The following is a 20489-nucleotide window of genomic DNA, read 5'->3' on the forward strand; positions in this document are numbered from 1 at the left end:
GATCTACTAAATATTTATTTAGCCAGCACTTTCTGAGATGTTTGCATATTGCAAACTTGTTGTGTTTATCCAAAGTCTCCTCTGACTCAAGAAATACAACTGTATAATTTTATCAGGATTTTAGCATTTCCTGGACCTTCCAATAAGCAGACTAGGTGTGTAAATTGATAATGTTTAGCATGACATTGACATGCATTATCAAGAAAATCCAACTGAAAGGGCAGAGTGAAGCACACAGCTTCCATGCCCATCTGTATACGAGTATTGTTGAAGAGCAGAAAGCTGTGTCACAAAGCCCAATAAATGATGTATGGCAGCTATTGCCAAGTATGAGCCTGGATACCTCCTGGAGCCTACTGCTGTCTCATCTGTGAAATTTTGTATGCGTGGATCAATCATTGACAAAACCTCAACCTGGTTCATTATGGTCTCTTCTGTTTCTGTGCTCCAGTGCAGATGTTACAAGAAAGGTTTGCTCTGCAAATGACCGGAAGATGCGGAATCTAACACAGATTCTGTGGTCAGCCCTAACATATAGGCAGTCCCTGAGTTACGTGGATCCGACTTATGTCGGATCCGCAGTTACGAACGGGGCCCTCCCTCTCCCTGGTCTCCAGAAGACCAGGGAAAGGAAGCAAAGCGGCGGAACATGCGGGCAGCGGACAGCCCAGACGCGTCTGGGCTGTCCGCTGCCCGCGTGTTCCGCCGCTTTGCAGACCAGGGGGACGGGGAGCAAAGCAGAGCAAAGCCATGGAGCAAAGCCTCAGCTGCAGACCAGGGGGACGGGGAGCAAAGCAGAGCAAAGCCGCGGAGCCTGGGGTTCTTAAGTTGAATCTGTATGTAAATCAGAACTGGCGTCCAGATTCAGCCGCTGTTGAAACTGATCATACAGTTTCGACTTACATACAGATTCAACTTACGAACAAACCTACAGTCCCTATATTGTACGTAACCCGGGGACTGCCTGTACTCCTAAAAGAAAAGTGCCATTTCTGGTTCATTGCATGTAACACAGCCATGCTGGGGAGGATTGAGATTGTAATCTATAATACACATACATAGTACATGTAATATAATATAAATTCCAAGGCTAGCAGAGACCATTGTACTCACCTAGTCTGACCTCCTGCATAATACAAGCCATAGAAACCTCTCAAAATAATCTGCTAGGATAGATATTTTAGGAAAAAAATCCAATCTTGATTTAATAAATTCAGTGCTGGAATATCTACCTGCACCCTTGGAAAATTGTTTGAAAGGTTAATTACCTTTTGAAACTGCACAACTTTCTAGCTTATATTTATCTACCTTCAACACCCAGACATTGGATAGTGGTATATCTTTCTTTGCTAGCGTGAAGAGCCCATTATCATATATGTGTTCCCCAAAAGGTTCTTATAGGTTCTTATAGGTTGTAATCATGTCACCCACCTAACTTTTTCATTATAAACCTAAATACATTGTGCACCTTAAATGTGTCACTCAAGTTGGTCTGAAGAATGACTTTATGGACTTTAGGCTCTGGCCATTTTGTTATTTTACTCTTCTTCATTGTTTATTGGAAGCATGAAACATAAACTTGGTTCCTCACTTAAAAATAATTCCCTCCATTAAACATGCACAATGATTAGATATTGTCACATCACATACAAATGCTTGGTCACTAACACTTCTGCAGTGGGAAGGATAAAAAGATGGAAGCATTCCCGAGGGAGGAGGGTGGGGATCGAGAGAAGGCAGATGGCATAAGGTGGAATGGACATATGTATAATATTTTTGGACTGTTCACCCAAATCTAAGAAAAGAAAATCACCTGAAATTCCAGGAAGCCATTCTCTTTGATAGTAATTATATTCAAAGAATTTATATTTGTACCATATGTGACTGTTCCCATGAGTTTAATCTGAACAGATAAAGAAGGAAATGTGTAGCTATTAATCCATATCTCAACAGCTTCCCAGGTATCTTTATGGCCTCGTGATTCTACTCACTAGTTTAAATTTTTTTCTACTCACTAGTTAACATTCTACTCACTAGTTAACATTTTTTAAGAATAAATGTAATTATTTAATCAATTCTATTAGAGGGACAAGGTGGGTGGGGTAATATCTTTTATTGGGTCCAAATTCTGTCCTTCAAGGTCTGGCCTCCATGCCACTCAAAAGCTCATCTCTCTCGCAAACAAAAGTTGGCCCAATAAAAAATATTTCCTCACCCACTGTGGCATTCTGCGAGTGACATGGCAACAACACTGCTACAAATGTACTTTGTCATCTCATTGTCATCTGCTGTGATGACTTTCAGCTCATAGGGCTGGAGAATGAGCACCTCTTTTCTGCTTCTATTCAGATTTTGAAATGTGTCTCAGTGACCTCGGGCAGTGGTTCCCAATCTTTTTTTATACTACAGACCTTCAAACCTATTCACAAACTTCTGGCACACTGGTAACATTTTATTTGCATATTCATTACGCAGATAATGAATATGTACTTAAAATTTTACTTGTCTGCTGAAAGCCCAGGACCCCATAGCCTCCATGAACAGCCAACTCCATCTCTGCCAGCCTCCTGTCTCTTAAGGTGTAGAGCCTCCTCCACCAGACCCCCCTCAGTGCCAGCCTCCTGTTTCCAAAGCCCCACTGCACCCAGCCCTTCCTACAGTGCCAGTCCCTCTTCCCCAATATTAGTCCCATCCCCATAGCCTCCCAGTGTCAGCCTTGCCTCTGTAGCCTTCCCATTATGAGCCCCACCTCCAGAACCTCACAGTGCCAACTCCCCACCCGGATGCCCCAGTGTGAGCCCCCGCCGCTTAAGACAATTCAGCAGCCCAAGAGCCAGGCAGAGAGAGCTGGGAGAGGGGAAGGAGGCTGATTGGAGTGACCACGCAGGAACTTGGGTGGAAAGTGGCTGTTCCCAGCACGCGGGGGGCTGTTGCACAGTGATCAACAGCTCAGTGTTTGGCCAGCTGTGGCCCCCCAGCAGCAGTGCTGCACAGGAGAATTGTGCCACCACACTCTGGGTCCAGATTGGACCTGGCAGGTCCCAGGGCTGCCCTGCTAGCCAGGGAAAGCACAGGTGGGGCAGCTGATGGACGGGGAGGCCCCTGTCACCTTTCATGGTGTGGCCTGGGATCTATGCTTGGTAAGTACATGACCAGTGATACAGCTCCAGCCTCCTCCTCGGCATTGGAGGTGCTGGCTCTGGCCACGTGACCTTCAGCTCTGGCTCCAGCCCGGGCTGGAGCTCCAAGTCAGGGGGCAGCTGCTCCAGTGGCCCCGGTGTCACCAGAACAGCCACTGCCCAACATGCAGCTTGCAGTTCCGGCTCTAGGGAAGGGCTAAAGCTAAGTCCAGGGCTGCGTGGTGTCTTCCCTGCTGCTCCTGAGGCGGGGCAGTCGTACCCGATATGGCCCCGTTGCTGAGCAGCTGTGCGTGCCTCAAATTCTTGGCAGTGCATATGTAGAGGAAACACTGCTGTGCTCCCCAGTATGCCACAGCCTGGTAGGCAGGTGTTTGCAGCCCAGTGCCAGTCAGTGGACCAGCAGTTGGGAACTGCTGATCTGGAGTATTCAAAAATGCAGCTGCAAACTCCTCCCTAGAGATTGAAGGCATCATTTTTCTGGAAGCTAAGGGCACAGTCTTCCTCAAGTCTCCACCATCTGTCTGTCAAGAACTCATGAGCATTTTATTTCTTTGTCGAAATGTGTTTCATCATTGTCCTTGTTGGGCATAGCACACCATTTTGCTCACTACGTTTTCCAGCAGTGATAATTAGATCAAGACAAGATGTCTACAGTAACTGACTGTTATGGTCCCAGGATAAAGTATCTTCCTGCTTCTCTAAACATCTACTGCAGCACTTGGAAACCAACCGCTGTATAATCTAGGTACTGTGTGACAGATAATGCAACCAGGACTGTCCAACCAGGTCATTAGACTAGATGACTTTTGTGTTGTGTGAATGAGCTGGCTGGTTGATCAGTACTGTGGAAGATTATGCCTTTCAATCTTATCTAAAAATTTAAAATAATTCTGTAGATATTTATTACTTATATAAATCTTGCTCACCTCTTTGGAGTCTGGTTTCTGGCATTGTTCTTGATGGACATGGTTATATGAATTCGGCACGTTGGTTAAGGAGTCTGTGACTTTATTGGTAACATATCACTATTTGTTTCATGCTGACAGTATGCCCAACAATGTATAATTCATATTTTTCTATAGCACTCACTAGCTAACTATTTCTGACAATTTACCTCAGAAATAGGTTGATACTTAGTAGCGGCTTCCTCTTGTGTATGCGAAATTAAAGATGAAGTGGTAAAATAACTTGTCCTATGTCATAGTGAGTCAGTGACACTACTGTGATTCGATCCCATCTGCCCAACTTCCACCTCTTTGCTCTAACAATGGGACCTCTTGGCTTTTGAGTGGAGGTGATTTGGTTCATGCTTTTTCTTTGCTAATGTCCCAATACCTTTGCTTGAAAGATCTTATGTAGGAGCAACCTAGATTTAATTAAAACCTAAACCTTAGATGGGGAAAAACGTTTAAGGAAACTAATCAATACATGTAAAATAAGGTTGTATCTGGAAATCGTCCTTAGAAAATCCAAATGCAGAATAATGCACGATGCTGTAGAAGGCTCTAGCTGCTTCATTTTTATAGTGAAATACAACTCAACATTTCACCAAGTTCACACTTCTTTGATTGTACTTTGACTGCTCATCTTTCAAACTTGAGTACTATGACTGATTGTTCCAGAAAACAATTTAAATTAGTTTTGTTTTGTTGTAATAGAAACCATCTGTCTTGCTGTATTGCTTCAATAGCTAATAACTTTGTCATGATAAAAGATAACCATTAACAAATTAGTCATCTTTTACATATCCCATCTTCCTATTCCCCTTGCCCAAAAACTTGTTATTCCTGGCTTGGTTTTTGGTATCATCCAATCAAACTGCTTTTTAATTAGAATGTTCAAACAAGCTGTAAGTAGGATATGCAGAAATCATTTAAAAATTGATAAAACCTGAAGATCAATATTATTCAAATAGATTTTTATCAATTTATATTCAGTTGTACAAAATCATGGGTTGTAAGTATTTAAATTTTTTTTTATGGGGAGGGTTGCGCAAAATTATCATGTGGTTAGACAGTTATTTAATGACAGTAGAAAATCTTTAATAGCCATTAAAACACCAATTATCAGCATCACGTGTCAAAATATACACAATAAGAATACTTAAATCAAACTCAGTTCTCAAGCAGGATTTTTATTTTGCCTCTCTGTAAATTTCAGTGATTGTCAGTGGAACTATTTTTTGTTGATATTTACTGACATTTACTGATAAATGCTATTCTTCCAGCCTACTTATAAGTATTCACCTGTTAAGAAAGAATGAATTGGATTATCTGTGTCATGTTTTACAATAACTGCTGATTTGGAAAATAAGTTTTGAATAAAGAAAGGCAACCTCTGAACCACAGACATTTCTAGTTATCTACTTGTTTCCCCCATTAGATGCTGTAACGATCAGAGACTGTCTAGACTGCAGGCTTCTTTTCGAAGAAGATTTTCCAAAAAAACTTCTTCCGAAAGAGAGCGTCTACACAGCAAAAGCACATCGAAAAAGCTATCTCACATGTAAGCTGTGATTACTCTGGGTGGAGTGGCCACCAGGGCACCTGTGCTTTTTCCTCTTTCTTCTTCTTGTGAAAAAACTTCCTCTTTCTTATCCCCACACATCTTTTTCCGAAAGAGCCCTTTTTGAAAAAGGCTTCTTCCTTGTAGAAAGAGGTTTGCCAATGCCAGAAAAACTCCTCTGTTCTTCGATTGACTTTCGAAAGAACGCTATTGCAGTGTGGATGTTACTCAGGTTTTGTTAGACAAATGGCTGTTTTTCTGACTACTTTGTAGTGTAGACATACCCAGAGTTGTTGGATTTTTTCATAGTGAAAGTGTGTGTGTGTGTGTGTGTGTGTGTGCACGTGCACGTGCACGTGCACGCACGCATGTACATGTGTAAAATAAAATATAATTTCAGATGGCCATTTAAAAGCATTGAAATAAATAAAAAGCATCAGATATCTTAGGCAGTATGAATTATTATTATTTTATTTTATTTATTAAGTTCATTGATACCAACTATTATTCTCAATAAAGTGCAAAAAAAAAAATCCCACCTTAGTGTCATATAGCTCTTTGAAGTTCCATGCTACAATCACTGTGCAGTTAACACATATAATAAGAGTAATCTGACTACTATAGCCAGTGCTTGCCTGATTATTATTCCATGAGACAGTTGGTTTCTTTTACCTTAGAAATGACACCTTCAAATAGAATACTGAAATAACTTTAAGGTTATTGTAACATTACACTCAAATAGAAGTCTAAAATGTACTCTGTGTGCTGTGACCAATGTATGTGGGTACAAAACTAAAAATTGTGCTGCATGTTCTTCCCCTTTGCTTAATACGTCTCCTTGTGTAATCTCAATTTTCTCAGACCTCACTCTCCATTGCCCTGCAACTTGAGTATTGATTTTCACCAGTGCAAAGTATGTGTGCTCCAATTCTTTTTCTAATTGTTGTATACATTTTTTTGGAACTGCTGTAAGAGAAGCTATGTATGATGCAGAAAAACTGAGAATCGTTGTCCTGCTGTTTTAGATATGTCTACTCACATTTGTAGTTCATGCCTCTGAAGTTAGTAATGACCTTGTGAGTCAAGTTTTCAAAAGAACGTCTTTCTTTTTGCATACATAGGTTGCATCTGCTGATTTCTATACATTTCAGATTTATAAAATGGTCACCTTCTGTAACGCCTTATGAGACAGACAGAAAATAATGCTTGGTGATACTGGTTCTGTATATTACATTTTGTCTACACTGTCAAGCTTTGTCACCAAAAAAACTCTCTTTTGGGGGGGGGACAACTTGGAGAGTGTTCGTATTGCAACGCAACAAAAGTCACAACAAATGCACGGTTTTGGTGACAAAAAGCTTCTACCTCCAAAAGTGACTTCAGTCTCTCCATCCCCACCTCCCTGCCCTTTACTGTTGTTGGTAATCATTTAAGTGTATACTGTGGTAGGTTTTCTGTTAAGTTTATTGAACTCCAGCACAATTCCACTATGCCTGATTAGCCATTCTAGCCAGTGCTTTGAACTCTGCAGCTCTGCAGCCATGTAAATAGATGTGCCCTTCCCATCTGCAATCTCTAGAAACTTTAAAATCCATTTACAATTGTCTGGCTTATTCTTTAGTGGTCCTCATGGTGTCTTCTCAGGGAAACAGGGTGGCTATCGCTCAGAATGCTCTCCTGCGTGGAGCACCACAGAGCTGTTGGATCTTATCAGTGTGTGGGGCGAAGAGCTGGTGTAATCAGAGCTGCAAGTGACCCACAGGAACTGGGATGCATGCGGAAACTTGAGCCTGTGTGAGGAGTATGAGAGAGACAGCCTACAGTGCAAAGTCAAGATAAAGGAACTCTGGCAGGTGTACCTGGAGGGGAAGGTGGCAAACAGCCAGACTGATGTGGCACCCAATACATGCAGTATTTATGAAGAGCTGGATGCAATCCCAGGAAGAAAGTGTGGTTACTTCCCATAGCACAGACACAGAAACAGGAGCTAGCACAGAGACAGACATTAGTGATGAAGAGATACTCAGATGAGGAGATGAGGCTCAATCCAGTGACAACCTGTGTGCCAGGCAGCGAGGAATAGTTCTCAAGTCCCAATTTTTGTGAGGACTTTCAGCAACTGTACATGGAGAATGAAGCAAGGGCAGAGATGCAGGGTCATGAAGCAAAGGAAGAGAGTAGGGTAAGTTGCTGTGCCTGTGTGGGGAGAGGTGGTGTGGACAGCGGACATCTGGGGCGCTAAGTGCTCTAGTGCAGCTAAGGGAGGGGGAGCAGCGGTCATGCATGCAGAAAATTGCTCTAGTGCAGCCAGAGGAGGGGAAGGGGAGCAACCATGCATGCTGGTAAAGTTGCTATGTATTGCAGCAAGGTGATGGTTTGGCGGGCAGTGGCAGCACAGGAAGTTGCTCGTGTAGCTGAGGGAAGGGTGGCAGCAGCGTGGGGTGAGCAGAGGCTGAAGTTCTGAGAGCTGGTGCAGCCCTGCAAGGATCTGTGTTATGTCCAGACATGGCAATGATGTACACAGAGACACCAATAGAATCTTGCTAGGAGATTAGTGTTGAAGCTTCGCTTGATGTACTTACTAATTTTCTCATGGAGTTTCCATGGCAGGGCTGCCATTTTCCCACCACTGTGGCACAACGCTCTCCCAAACCATTCCTCATACGGTGCTATTGGAACCAAAGTGGCACAGAATTTGGTTGCACAAGGAGCAACCTTATGCTCACATCCAGAAGTTGAGCCTGGGGTTGCCTGTTAACCTTCAGTAGGGGCTATGCAAGCCAGAATAATGGCAGCCTGTGGGCAAGTGTAGGATTGTTACAAATTGTTTCCATGTACTCCTGCTGCAGAAGTGTGGACTGTACTTTTTTAGGGACTGTGATAGGGTGTACCAATCCTACATTTGGGCCTGTAAGGGTAAACCAGGTCTACCTCTCTGAGCAAGCCCCTCCCTGCTGGGCATGCTCCAACTGGAGGACTAGTATAAAGGTCAGTGGAGCAGCTCAGCCAGGGCTAACCACCACAGAGGAAGGAGCCACTGCCAGAGCTCGGGAGGAGGAGAAGCAGCAGGCAGACACCGCAGCGGAGGTCAGCCAGTAGAAACTGGCTGGGGAAGCTCCCAGTCTGAAGAAGGCAAGTGGAGAAGACGCCGACGATTGTGTGTCAGGTAGGAAATAGCCCAGAGTGGGGAGCTGGAGCCCATGTCAGCAAAACCAGTTACTATGTCGTCCGTATGTGAATTATTGCTCTACACTCTTGCATAAGTACTGCCTTGACTTCCCCACTCCAAACTGATTTGCAACTGAACAGCAGCAATTGGGGTCTCCGGTTTCTACCAAGCAATGGCAACATGCTTCTCTGCTGAGAGAGCATCTCTCACTCAGATGTCCTTGCATGGGCAGTTCAGGGCCAGCTCAGCACAGAGCCCCAGGAAGGTTGCTTTACATATCCAAAAGTTCTATAGCCACTGAACTTCATCCCACACCTGCATTATAATGCGATCTCACCATTCAGGGCTGGTTTCCCTAACGCAAAAGTGATGCTCTGCTGTGCCAGCTGCTCTGAGACAGTCCTATGCAATGCCGCTTAGCTGCTGTCCCTGTCACTTACATTGTGGTCCGAATCCTCGTCTTCATCCTCTTCCATTAAATGGATAACTAGGTCTGCTGCAATGTGTGATATATCCTAAGCACTTGGAACACAACATTGGAGAGATGTCTGAGATCCATAATTTCTCAAAGCAAGTGCTGGGGTTCGCTGTAAAGACTGTCCTTCAAGTGGCACTAAAGGAAGCTGTCAAGTATCAGAGGCATAGCCGTGTTAGTCTGGATCTCCAAAAGCAACAAGGAGTCCTGTAGCACCTTATGGCTGGGAAGCAAAGACGTGGCTGATGGTTCATTTTTCTTCTTCCCAAAATGCCTATAACTACATTGCAAATTCCCACAGTGCTTAGCATCTGAAGGTAATGGCAAGCACTCTGGGATGCTTACACACACTGCTTTGCTTTTTCTGTCAACAGGTCAGGGTTGCCAACCGTCAGTAACTTTACAGACAGTCCTTAAAAAAAAATAGCTGAAATTGGACGTGTCTGTAAAAATATTTAGGTGTCTATAAACTTCGTAAAAGTGCAATAAAATTTCAAAAAACAGCAATTATTCTATAGCAATTACATTTCTTTCTGTGCTGCTTCAGCCATTTTACTGCGGAGCAGCGGAAAGTGGACATTTTAGTTGTTTGTTTAACTCAACGATTGAGGTGATGTGACGTGAATCACGTGATCCACGGGATATTATCATCTACATTATCCTGCCAAGTTAGCATCAGCACATTGGCAATTTATGTAATTTAATATTGTTTACCATTAAAGGTTTCACTTTTGGCCATTTATGTCATCTTAATATAGTATAAAAATTATGTCCATAAAAAAAGTCTGCCTGTAAATTTTTCCCATTTTGTCTTTCAATGAAATTTCTGTGGGTTGGCAACCCTGTAACAGGGGAACTAACAATGTAGCCTTGATATGTTCACAAGGGGTGCCAGGAAAACAGGTTTCATGATTTTTTTCAGTTTTGGAAACGTTTGCATGTCGACAGCGCTTTCATTGCCAAATCTTTCCAGTGCAGCCTTAGGCTCAGATTTATGCTCAAAGATTCTAAGAACTTGAGCACATAACTCTGTTAGGGTATGTCTACACTACAGCGTATGCCTCTTAGGATGAGGTTTACCTGGGTGGTCGAAAAATGCCTTTGATGTCGACACCCGCGTGTCCAGACTACCGTGCTGAGCCGACAAACAGCTGATCAGCTGTTTGTCGGCTCAGCGCGGCAGCCATGTAAATTTAAATGAAGCAGCAATTATTTAAATCGCCGCTTCATTTTCCTATGCCTGGTAGCCTAATTTACATGCCTCTGGCGACAGAGGCATGTAGTCTAGACGTACCCTAATTCTTAGAAGTTGATCCTATATTTTCAGACTTGTGTGCCATCAATTTTCTCAGAACTCTGAGATGATTTCTTAAAATAAATCTATAATCCATGTGGTCCATAGTTGATACTGCTTCTTTTGAAGTCACTAGTTTTTTTTTATTATTATTATTATTTCCTTTTGGAGACTCTTATTGTCAGTTACATATAATACTATAGCAATTTCTTTCCCCGGCCAGACTGGGACACCATTTTGCTATACACTACTCAAACGCAAATGGGAACAAGATCCCTACTTGCAGTAGGGCCTCAATGCATTATTTTACAATTCAAAATAGGGGGAAAAAGGCTTTTCTTAATAGTTTCCAACTAATTTTATGTCTTGACGTAGATACTTTATAACTACGATTATGTGCCTTTACTATTTGTCAAAAACCATTCTGTAGAGGTAATTATTGCCCTTGTAATAAGTCTTGTAGGAACAATTACCATCCTTTAAATATCTCAGTCTCAATCATTAATGTTTACATTTTAAGTTATCAGTCGAATTGATGGTTGGTTGGAGACCACTACAAAGTTCAGTTTCATTGAAGTTTAAAACTAGGGTAGGAAGCAATTTCTTGAAAGATTTTGTAGAGAGAAGGCAACATCAATATTGCAGTGAAACTACTGTGTGTCTTCTATTTATACTTCAATTATCTAAAGCCATAACAAATAAATACCAAGTCTTCTGAACAGAAACTGAGCCAGTTCCCTAGGTTGTACAAGATACTACTCCGTTTTAATCTTGATACTACAGGTTGTACCTCTGAAAACCAGCATTCTCTAGTCTAGCAACATCCATGGTCAGGCAGGACCATGGATGCTCCTGGACCAGAGAGCCTGAAAGTCCTAAGGGCAGGAAGGCCAGCTGGGGCTTGGGAAAACAAAGTGGGCATCTCAGCTGGAGACAGCACAGGATTGGGACTAGAGCCCCCTGGCTGTGGCAGCTCGCAGCAGTGTGTGACTGGAACCCGAGTCCCACAGCAGCCCCAGAATCGCAAAGGGTAGGCAAAGGAAATCTGGGGAGGGCAGGAGAGGGAGAGAGAGAATGTATGCAAAACACAGGGTCTACTTCAAAACCACATTTCTAGTTTTAAAAACCCTGAAGTTTATAAAATGTTTGTTAATTACAAAGCTTTAAAGGATTTCTCAAGCAGTTTCCAGAATGTTCTTATAATAACAGCAGCTCCCTGAGAGTGCGGGGCTGGGAGCAGAGCCCCCCAGCAGCTCCCTGGAATTGCGGGAGCGGAGCCTCCCAGCAGCCACCTGGGAACATGAGGGCAGGCCAGAGCCCCACAGCAGCCCATAAAGTGGGACCAGATCCCTGTGGCAGGAGCCAGAGCTTGTGATGCCCAGGAAACCAGCAGCAGCTGGGCAAGTAGCCCAGACAAGTTGAGGGAGAGGGAGGGCAAGACAGGATGCCTGCTGAGGCAGTCTGCCGGCAGCAGGCAATGGCCTTCAGTACTGGTGGCAGAAGATGTCCGTTGGTTCAGCAAATTCTCTTATTTGGGACTGGTCAGGTCCTAACAGTGTTGGACCAAGGAGGTCCAACCTGTAGTTTTTAGAGCCTGGGATTGTTTCTTGGGGGACCACTGTGCTGGACACTCTACAGAATAAATAACAACACTTACCCCAAAGATACAATCCTCTAAATCACACTGACTTCAGTAGAGTGGCACAGGTATATGTGGTGGTGTTGAGCTTAGAGTTGACATTCCCATGACATTCTTCCTGCAGCTCCATTTTCTGGGAACAGTGGACTATGGTCAATGGGAGCTCCAAGTGCCTTTACCTGAGGACATTCAAGTAAACGATGGGTCTGGTGGCCCACCAGGGCTAACTCGGATGAACTGCATCCAGCCCTGTTGGCCAGTTATTACCCACCCTTGCATTAATTGGAACATGTCCTGCAAGTAAATACAACAAGCTAAGCCAGATCTTCTTGTTGTTCATACATTTAACACTGCTACTGCATGGAGTCTTCCAGCATTACCAAAGGCTGTTTTCCTGTCCAAAGCACAATGCGTACTAGAGATGATGCTGCAGTTGCATGTACACCACTCTGTCCCCTCCAACTGACAGAGTGGTGTCTGTGCTGAAGCACTATAGCAGCACCACTGTAGTGTTTCATGCCCAGACATTTTTTGTAGAAAATTATGCACACTGTCAATAAAGAATCGTGAAGTAAAGGTTACAGAAAGAATTATTTACTTTGAAGGAATGCATCGTACATCATTTTACATTTCCTGCATAAATATTTTTCACCTCTTTTCCACACCTTGAATTGTTCCAGATATTAGAGAGTTTAGGAGGGAAATAAAGGTGCCTGTATAGATTGATAATGTCTTACATTTAGTCTTTTTCATGCCTCCCTCTGGGGCATTTGGTATTAGCCACTGTCAGTAGACAGGATACTGAGCTAGATGGACCTTTGGTCTTGACCCAGTGTGGCCATTCTTATTTTCTCCTGATGGTGGAAAGTAGGCAAAAGAAATCTGAAGAGAGTAGAAAAATGTACGCAAATTGGAGGGTTTTTAAAACAAATGTGGTTTTGAAGTAGATCCTGAAGTTTATAAAATGTTGAAGTTTATTACAAAGTTGTAAAGGATTTGTCAAGCAGTTTCCAGAATGTACTTAGAATAATTATGTATTCTAGATGAAATCCTCAAGAAACATCTATTTTCAGATATGCCCAATATAAAATGATCAATGAATTGCCAACATTTATGTCTCTTTGCTCCTCTGAGTATTAAATATGTTTGTTGGGAATCATTTCCTTTGAATAATGTGTTTTGCTGTAGGCTGTATTTTAATAATAAATCCTTCCTGAAGCAACTGAGAGTTCTGATGCTACTTCAGAATTTCTACATTCTGTTTTAAACATTGAATTGTCAGTACTCTTGTTAGCCAAGAAAGGTATTAAAGTAGTAGATAATCATATACGACTTTCAAAATGTTAACTGCATGCAACAGCCTTTAATCTGGAAACTATGGTAAAATTTAACATTTGTTTAACAAATATTCTTTGACACAAAATAACATTATGGTACCAATGCTACCAGTAATAAACAAACTTTTTTAATTCTATGTTTCATGTGGTTACATTTTTTAGCTTTAATCTGTTACAGTACAATATGACTAGAGCCAGAGTAAATAGATATATGTGTATATTAAATATCAGTTGTGCCTGACTGCTGCTCAATTGATTTGTTTGATTTCCTTGCAGGTGCCCACCACAGATAGGTCTTCTGTAGAGATTTGAAGAAGGAATAGGGAGTAGCATTATAGATTACTTCAGAGCATAAATTCTATGCTCGGAAGATGGTTTTACTGAGGTGTTTGGTGGCAAATATGTATTAAAGATTAGGGCCACTGGACAAATGGAGAGTGAAAGGGAATAGGGTAGGAGGACGTGATAATTTTGTTTCTTACATGATAATTTTCACTAATTTGGAAATTTGACTATGTATGCAGCCATATTCTTGCGTTACTTTGAGCCCTGATTATTAACACCATGTTGAAAAGCTTAGGATAAATTTGTGCAGATAACTTATATGTCTAGACCAGTGGTCTCCAACCTTTTTACACCCAAGATCACTTTTTAAATGACAGAACAAGCCAAGATCTACCACCCTGCCCCTTCCTTGAAGCCCCGTCCTCTCTGTTCGCCTCCTCTCCATCACTTGCTATCCCTAACCCTTACACTACTGCTTTTTTTCCCCCCAATTCTTCTGCAGGAAGAAACTTTTCCAACATTTGGCCTGTCTAGACTTGACCAAATGACAGAAAAACTCCTTCTTTTGGAAGCCCCCTTATTCCTTGTGGAAAGAAGAATATAGGGGTGACCGAAAGATCATGTTTGCTCTTCCACTAAAAGAAGTGGAAGAACAAACACATCCCTGGATGCAGAAGAGTTTTTCTGAGGTATCTCCGGAATCCTGAAAAACTCCTGCAATCTAGACGTACCCTCGCTGGGTTGAGACAGGATGTTTAGGCTCCGGGGTGGGAATGAGGGATTTGGGTGCGGGAAGGGGAGAGAGGTGCAAGCTCTGGGAGGAAATCTGGATGCAGGAGGAAGTGGGTAAGGGAATGCTGGCTTGGGGAGGGAGTTGCAGGCCAGGCAGTGTTGGTGTAGGGTTAGGGTACTAAATAAGCCTCCTCCCAGACTTCTGGATGTGAGGGTTCAGGAATTTGGGTTGGGGTACGTGAGGGGCTCAGGGCAGGGGGTTCCAGTGTATGATAGGCTGAGATCTAAGGTCTGGGGGAAAGGGGAGTGCAGGAGTATCATGCTGTGGCCAGATGGGGGCTTGGCCCCAATTGGGGGTTTGTTGGCCAGGCTTCATTTTCAAATAAAATACTATGTCAAACACAAAAAGTTTCTGATTGTCTTTATTTCTGAGAAGGGCAGGGAACCTGTTTGGACAGGTGTCAGTAGGGACAGGTTTCTGCAGCTGGGGATGGGAGAGGGGACAGGGTGCCGGTGGGGACAGGTTTCTGAGGCTGGGGAGAGGGAACAGGGGCTGGGGGGAGGGGACAGGGAGCTGCAGAGAGGGAACGGGGCTGGGAAGAGGGGGGAGGGGACAGCGGGAAGTGGGGTCAGAGAGTCCCCTGCTATCGCCTCCTCCCAGAATTCCCCCCCCCCCCACGTTCCCGAGGGTAGTCGGCGCGTGCCTCCCGTAGCACAGCCAAATCTCCACAGGCACCTGCCCCAAGGCCAAACCCCTGTCCCGTGGCAGAGCCAAACCCCCATGGCAGATCCAAACCCCACTCCCGATGCGTGGACAAACCCCCACGGGAGCCTTCCTGGGCCAAACCCCAGGGCCGACCCCCGCTCCCGCGGTGCGGGGAAACTCACCCGTCCCGAGGAAGCTGCCACACTCCTCCTCTGGGGCCAATGCCCCCTTCCCCAGCACATGACAGAGCTGTAGGAGGGGAGCAGCCAGCGCGCTTCTGGAGTCCCCGGAAGTGACGCAGGCTTCACCCAGGACTTCCGTACACCCCGCGGTAAGCCGGCACTACACTAGAGGTAGGTAGTGGGGCTTCTTGGGGGTGGGGGGAAAGTGGAGGGTGGGAGTGCCTGAATGCCTTGGGATCAACTGGTCGAGGCCTTGCAATCGACCAGTCGATCGCAATCAACGGGTTGGTGACCATGGGTCTAGACAATAGTTTTTTTCACCCAACTCATAGGGTATGTCTACATAGCAAAGTTATTTCAAAATAACAGCCATTATTTTGAAATAACTTTACTAGCGTCTACACAGCCAAACTGCTATTTCAAAATTAATTCAAAATAGCAGACGGCTTCTTTCAAAATTGGTAAACCTCATTCCACAAGGACAAAAGCAATTTTGAAATAGCTATTTTGAAATAAGTGCTGTGTAGACATTTATTTCAAAATAGGGGGCCTCCAGCTCTTCCCAGGGTGCCCTTGTGGCTGCTTTGGCCTCAAGCAAGAACACTCCTCTCCCTCCCCCCTCTCCAGAGCCCTTAAAGGGGTAGACTCTGGCCACAGTGCCTGTGCCAGCTCTAAGTCTGCCAACCCAGAGCCAGCAGTCACAACCCAGTGGCCCCAAAACATGAGCCCTGAGCTTCCCCTCCCTCTTTTTCCCCTTGCTTCCTCCTTCCAGCTCCTTCCTCCCCTCTCCCCCTCTCTCTTCCCCTCTCCCGCCTCCTTTCCCTAGTCCAACCAGAGTTTCATCCCCGCCGCCCAGTTTTGTTAAATAAAGAGCGTTTGTGTTCATGAAAATATGTGTATTTTATTTGACATCAGGAAGGGGGGTTAGGGAGGGGTAAGTGGAGGGATGTGAGGGAGGAATGAGGCACAAGCTCCCAGGGGGGCTCTTAGTGCTCCTCAGGATGGAAGCTCTCCCACAGGGCCTCTTGGATACTGACAGCCCCCCGATGGACCTCCCGGATGGCAGCCAAAAAGCAGAAAGCTCAGCCAGGCTCACAGCAGCGCGTCCACGAGTAGCACCATAGTGCCCAGGGGCAGCTCTGGGTCCATGTTGCAGAGTGCTGTGGTGTCCTGAGTGAGGGCAACCGGAGCACGCAGAGACAAAATACTTTGTTGTCCCTCACCGAAGTAGGCAAGCAAGCAGGGTAACCTGAGAATGGGTTGTCCGAGCGGGGGGTCACTTTAAGCACAGGCCTCAGATAGCCTCAGGCAGCAGCCTCACAAAGTAACTCATGACCTGATGCCCTGCTTGACCTGGTTCCGGCTGGCCTTAAATGCGATTTAGCGTCCAGTCAGTGTGGACGCACTATTTCGAAATAGCAAAAAGCTATTATGTGGTGGTATTATGAATATTTTCATATAGTACTTTAGACTTGAAACATTGGAGCAGCTCTTCAGCTGGTGGTACCGGGCATTGTTTTATTGCCATCAATGGAAGCCAGTTTAAATCAACTATGTCTGGCTGATAGTAGCCGCTCAGACTTTGACTTTAAGATCAAGGTTAGAAATAGGCCATGACAGCAAGAGAGAGATGGAATTAGGCAACTGGAATGATATGGAAAGGGAAAGTTTACATGAAATAAAGTAATGATTATGGTCCTATGTAATTTGTCATTATGGAAACGGTATATCCTACAATATCAGGCTTCCAACACAGTTTTGATGGTGAGAGTTACCTGGGTAGCAGTTCATGCTCTCAGTACCAGCCTTGGGCTCCTGCTGTCAATCCTTTTCCAAATTACTGCAATTAATAAAATCCATTATTACTTTTCTGTGATTTTTCTGTGGCTTTTCCACAAGTCAGTTGTGATTTTAGATAGTTATTCTGCGAATCAAGTAAGGTCTTAGTTATGAGTGTATTTGTTTTCACAAGGTACATATCTTAGGGAATTCACCTTTTACTTGTCTAAGGCATGTAGGTCATGTAAAGATGGAAATTTAGACATGAGATTCACACACTCTTGCTTTTCTTTTCCAAGAGAACCCAAGGAAACAGAAATATTTTTATTTTAATCCCGGGACATAAAATCTCGAAGGCAGTTGTTCATGCTTGAGATGCCAATTTATACCGCTTAAAATACAAATAACATCTAGTATACCAAGTCCTAGGCAGTCATTTTGAGGAAAAGATGTGGTACAGAATGGGCAAGTAGTAATTCATGAACATTCTGAAAAAATATTTATAAGGAAGCTAAAGCTGAACATTTTGTATTAGCTTTAAATATTTTATGTATTTACTCCTAAAACAGTTTGAAGAGCAAGATGGGATTTCCTCTACAGGAAATAGTTGATGGGATTTCCTCTACAGGGCTTTTGCTACAGTTCAAAAGCAGAATCCCCACAAGAGAGTACAGGGATTCCTTTTGAAATGCGCAAGAGCCCCAGCAGGGTTCTTGTACATTTTAAAAGCAGAATCACAGCAGAAGTGGTGCAAGCTGAAGCTGCTTCAGTCCCTAGTTGTGCTGTTTCCACTGTGCCTCTACCTCCCCTTTTCCCTGTGAAGATAGTGCCGGGGGGAACTGGCTTTTAAGCTGGCTTCTCCCAGCACCAGCTCCTGCTCCATCCCCCCCCCCCTTGCTGCCTCTCTGATACTGGCAGCAAAGAAGTGACTAGTCACGTCACTAGTTAACTATCTGATAAGCCTCTTACTTACCAGCTCCACAGCCATGGAGCCTCACTTTTCTTAGATAGGTTGAATATTGTCAGTGGTATGTTTCTCCTTCTCCACTTCTCTCTACTACTTCTGATTTTTGTATCAGAAGATTTGAATGGTAATCTATTTCTGTTAAAGAACGACTTTTTTCATCATGAAGACCAGGCGTGGGCAATAAAACTCTATTTACCTGTGACTCCATAAGTAGGGGCAAATGCAGTTCCCATTGGCTGCAGATTGCCATTCACAGCCAATGGGCACTGTAGGAAGAAGTGCAGACCAGGACACCAATAGGAATATTTGTCATACATGTGAAATCAAATATTATTCAGTTCCAGCCTTCTAAAATGTAAAGATAAGTGTTCTATTAAGGTCACAAAATAGCATCATCTATGCCCAAATTTCAGCTGAAACTGGGAACACAAGGATTTTTGTTAGGGAAATATTGTGGCTTGAACATATTCTTCCTGTGATTTCTTTGACAGCTCTTTATATCAGGTTTCTAAAAAACCTCCAGCTTTCTTCTATGCTATAGCATACAACAAAGCACAGAATATACTTTTGGTATATTGAACTTGTGCTTTGACATTGCCAGTTCTTTTCCTGGACCACAGGGTTCAAGTTTTAGGGCTGATCTTAAGTTCAGTTATTGAATCTCTTCATATAAAATGGTAGGTCATGGACGTTATTTTGTGTGTGTGTGTGTGTGTGTGTGTGTGTGTGTGTGTGTGTGTGTGTGTGTAAACAAAAAATAACATCCATGTATATAACGTCCATATATATATGTGTGTGTTTATTTATATATATATAATATATGTGTTTATATATATATTTACACTCACCATCGCTGGACATGTTATATATTGACAAATATCAGTTAACTCTCTTCTTCATGTGTTGTTTTAAAGATGTATAGTGCTTTTTTAACACAAGGTGAAATAAATGGCTGTTTTGAGGATGTGGGAAGAACTCGAGACTGCATTTGAAGGGCAGGAATTCACATATAGTAGTAAACGGAGTTATGTCAGTGCCGTTTCCATAAAGTGACTGATTCTAGCTTATATCAGTAGGCAAAGTACATCTGTTGTTCTATAGCTGGCATTTTCTCAGGCTGCTAGAAAGCATCTGCATCAGTGAGTATGTTCCATGCATTAGAGAGAACAGGGAGAGCAAGAGCTGCAGGACCTTTACTCTTTACAGCCAATCAGAAAGGATGGTTAATTCCTTTCACTAACAGAGCGTTTCTCTGCAGCTTTCCTCCAGCCCTCACTTCTCTGTATTCCTGTAATAAACTAGCAGGACTAGGTATGGTCTAGTCTTGCACATAAAACCTGTCGTTAGAGACAGGATTTGGTAGTGCTGAAGTAATGGACTGAGTAGCTCAGCTTGGATTGCTGCAGAGCAGACACCTGTATGGCAGTCCTGGCCATCTGGGAAACCGGCACATAGGTATTTTGTGTCTCTTGATGGGATGTGTATTGTAGAAAGTTGTTTTTAATTTAACTAAAGCTTACCAGTTATGTATAAGTTATGTATAAGCTTTTGTGGAATTTGAAGCTGGTGAAAAACAGTCGGGGTAAAAACGCTATCAACTTGTTATTGAGCAGGAAGTAGGTATAATTATAAGGAGAAAAATATTTTGTTTTTTAATTATTGACTGTTTCCATTGGCATTCAGTCTGATGAGGATAATCAGGCTGGGGAGGAAATTTGCTCCTAATTGCCATTCAATCTTTTTGTATACAGAGTCCAAGTACCTTTTTTTGTGAGAAGGTTCAGCTACAGCTGCCTTTTGTTTTCCATGCTTTGAAGTTGAATGTGTGATGCAACAAGTTAGAAATCAATCCAATTATGTTTCATCTTGGTGACTATATCCAGGAATGGCAAGTAATGGATTTTCTATATTACGTCTCCTCCCCCATGTTAAATATTATTTGGAGAAAGTAAGAAATATGGCTATTTATAGACTTTTGCCAATAGTAACGAAATATGATATGTCGTTTTAGTTCATAGAGATGGAGAGGGAATATTTCTAAAAATGTTTAATGAAATATATTAGATTTGATTAATCTGTTTCCATAATGGAATATGCTGCATATAATAACTAGTTGAGCAGTTCTTCAATGTCTAAACTGATTTGGTCTAAAGTAAGGTGAAATTGGAGAGACAGTATGTTCAACCTGATTCTTTTCATCTATATGCGAGTTTGTAAATAATTTTGAGATGCTATCCCCCTATCCTTGATTTGATTTCAAGGGTAAAATGAAATGAGTA

At 43.1% G+C, this 20489-nt stretch overlaps 1 protein-coding gene across 16 annotated transcripts in view; it reads left to right on the forward strand.

Annotated features, from left to right (window-relative positions):
• Positions 1-20489, forward strand: part of MAGI2 (membrane associated guanylate kinase, WW and PDZ domain containing 2) — a 1124289-nt gene that overhangs the window by 318242 nt on the left and 785558 nt on the right. The gene's annotated exons all lie outside the window — the stretch shown is intronic.

This window comes from Pelodiscus sinensis, chromosome 1 (genome assembly GCF_052426305.1).
Source record: "Pelodiscus sinensis isolate ZL-2025 chromosome 1, ASM5242630v1, whole genome shotgun sequence".
Taxonomy (NCBI): domain Eukaryota; kingdom Metazoa; phylum Chordata; order Testudines; family Trionychidae; genus Pelodiscus; species Pelodiscus sinensis.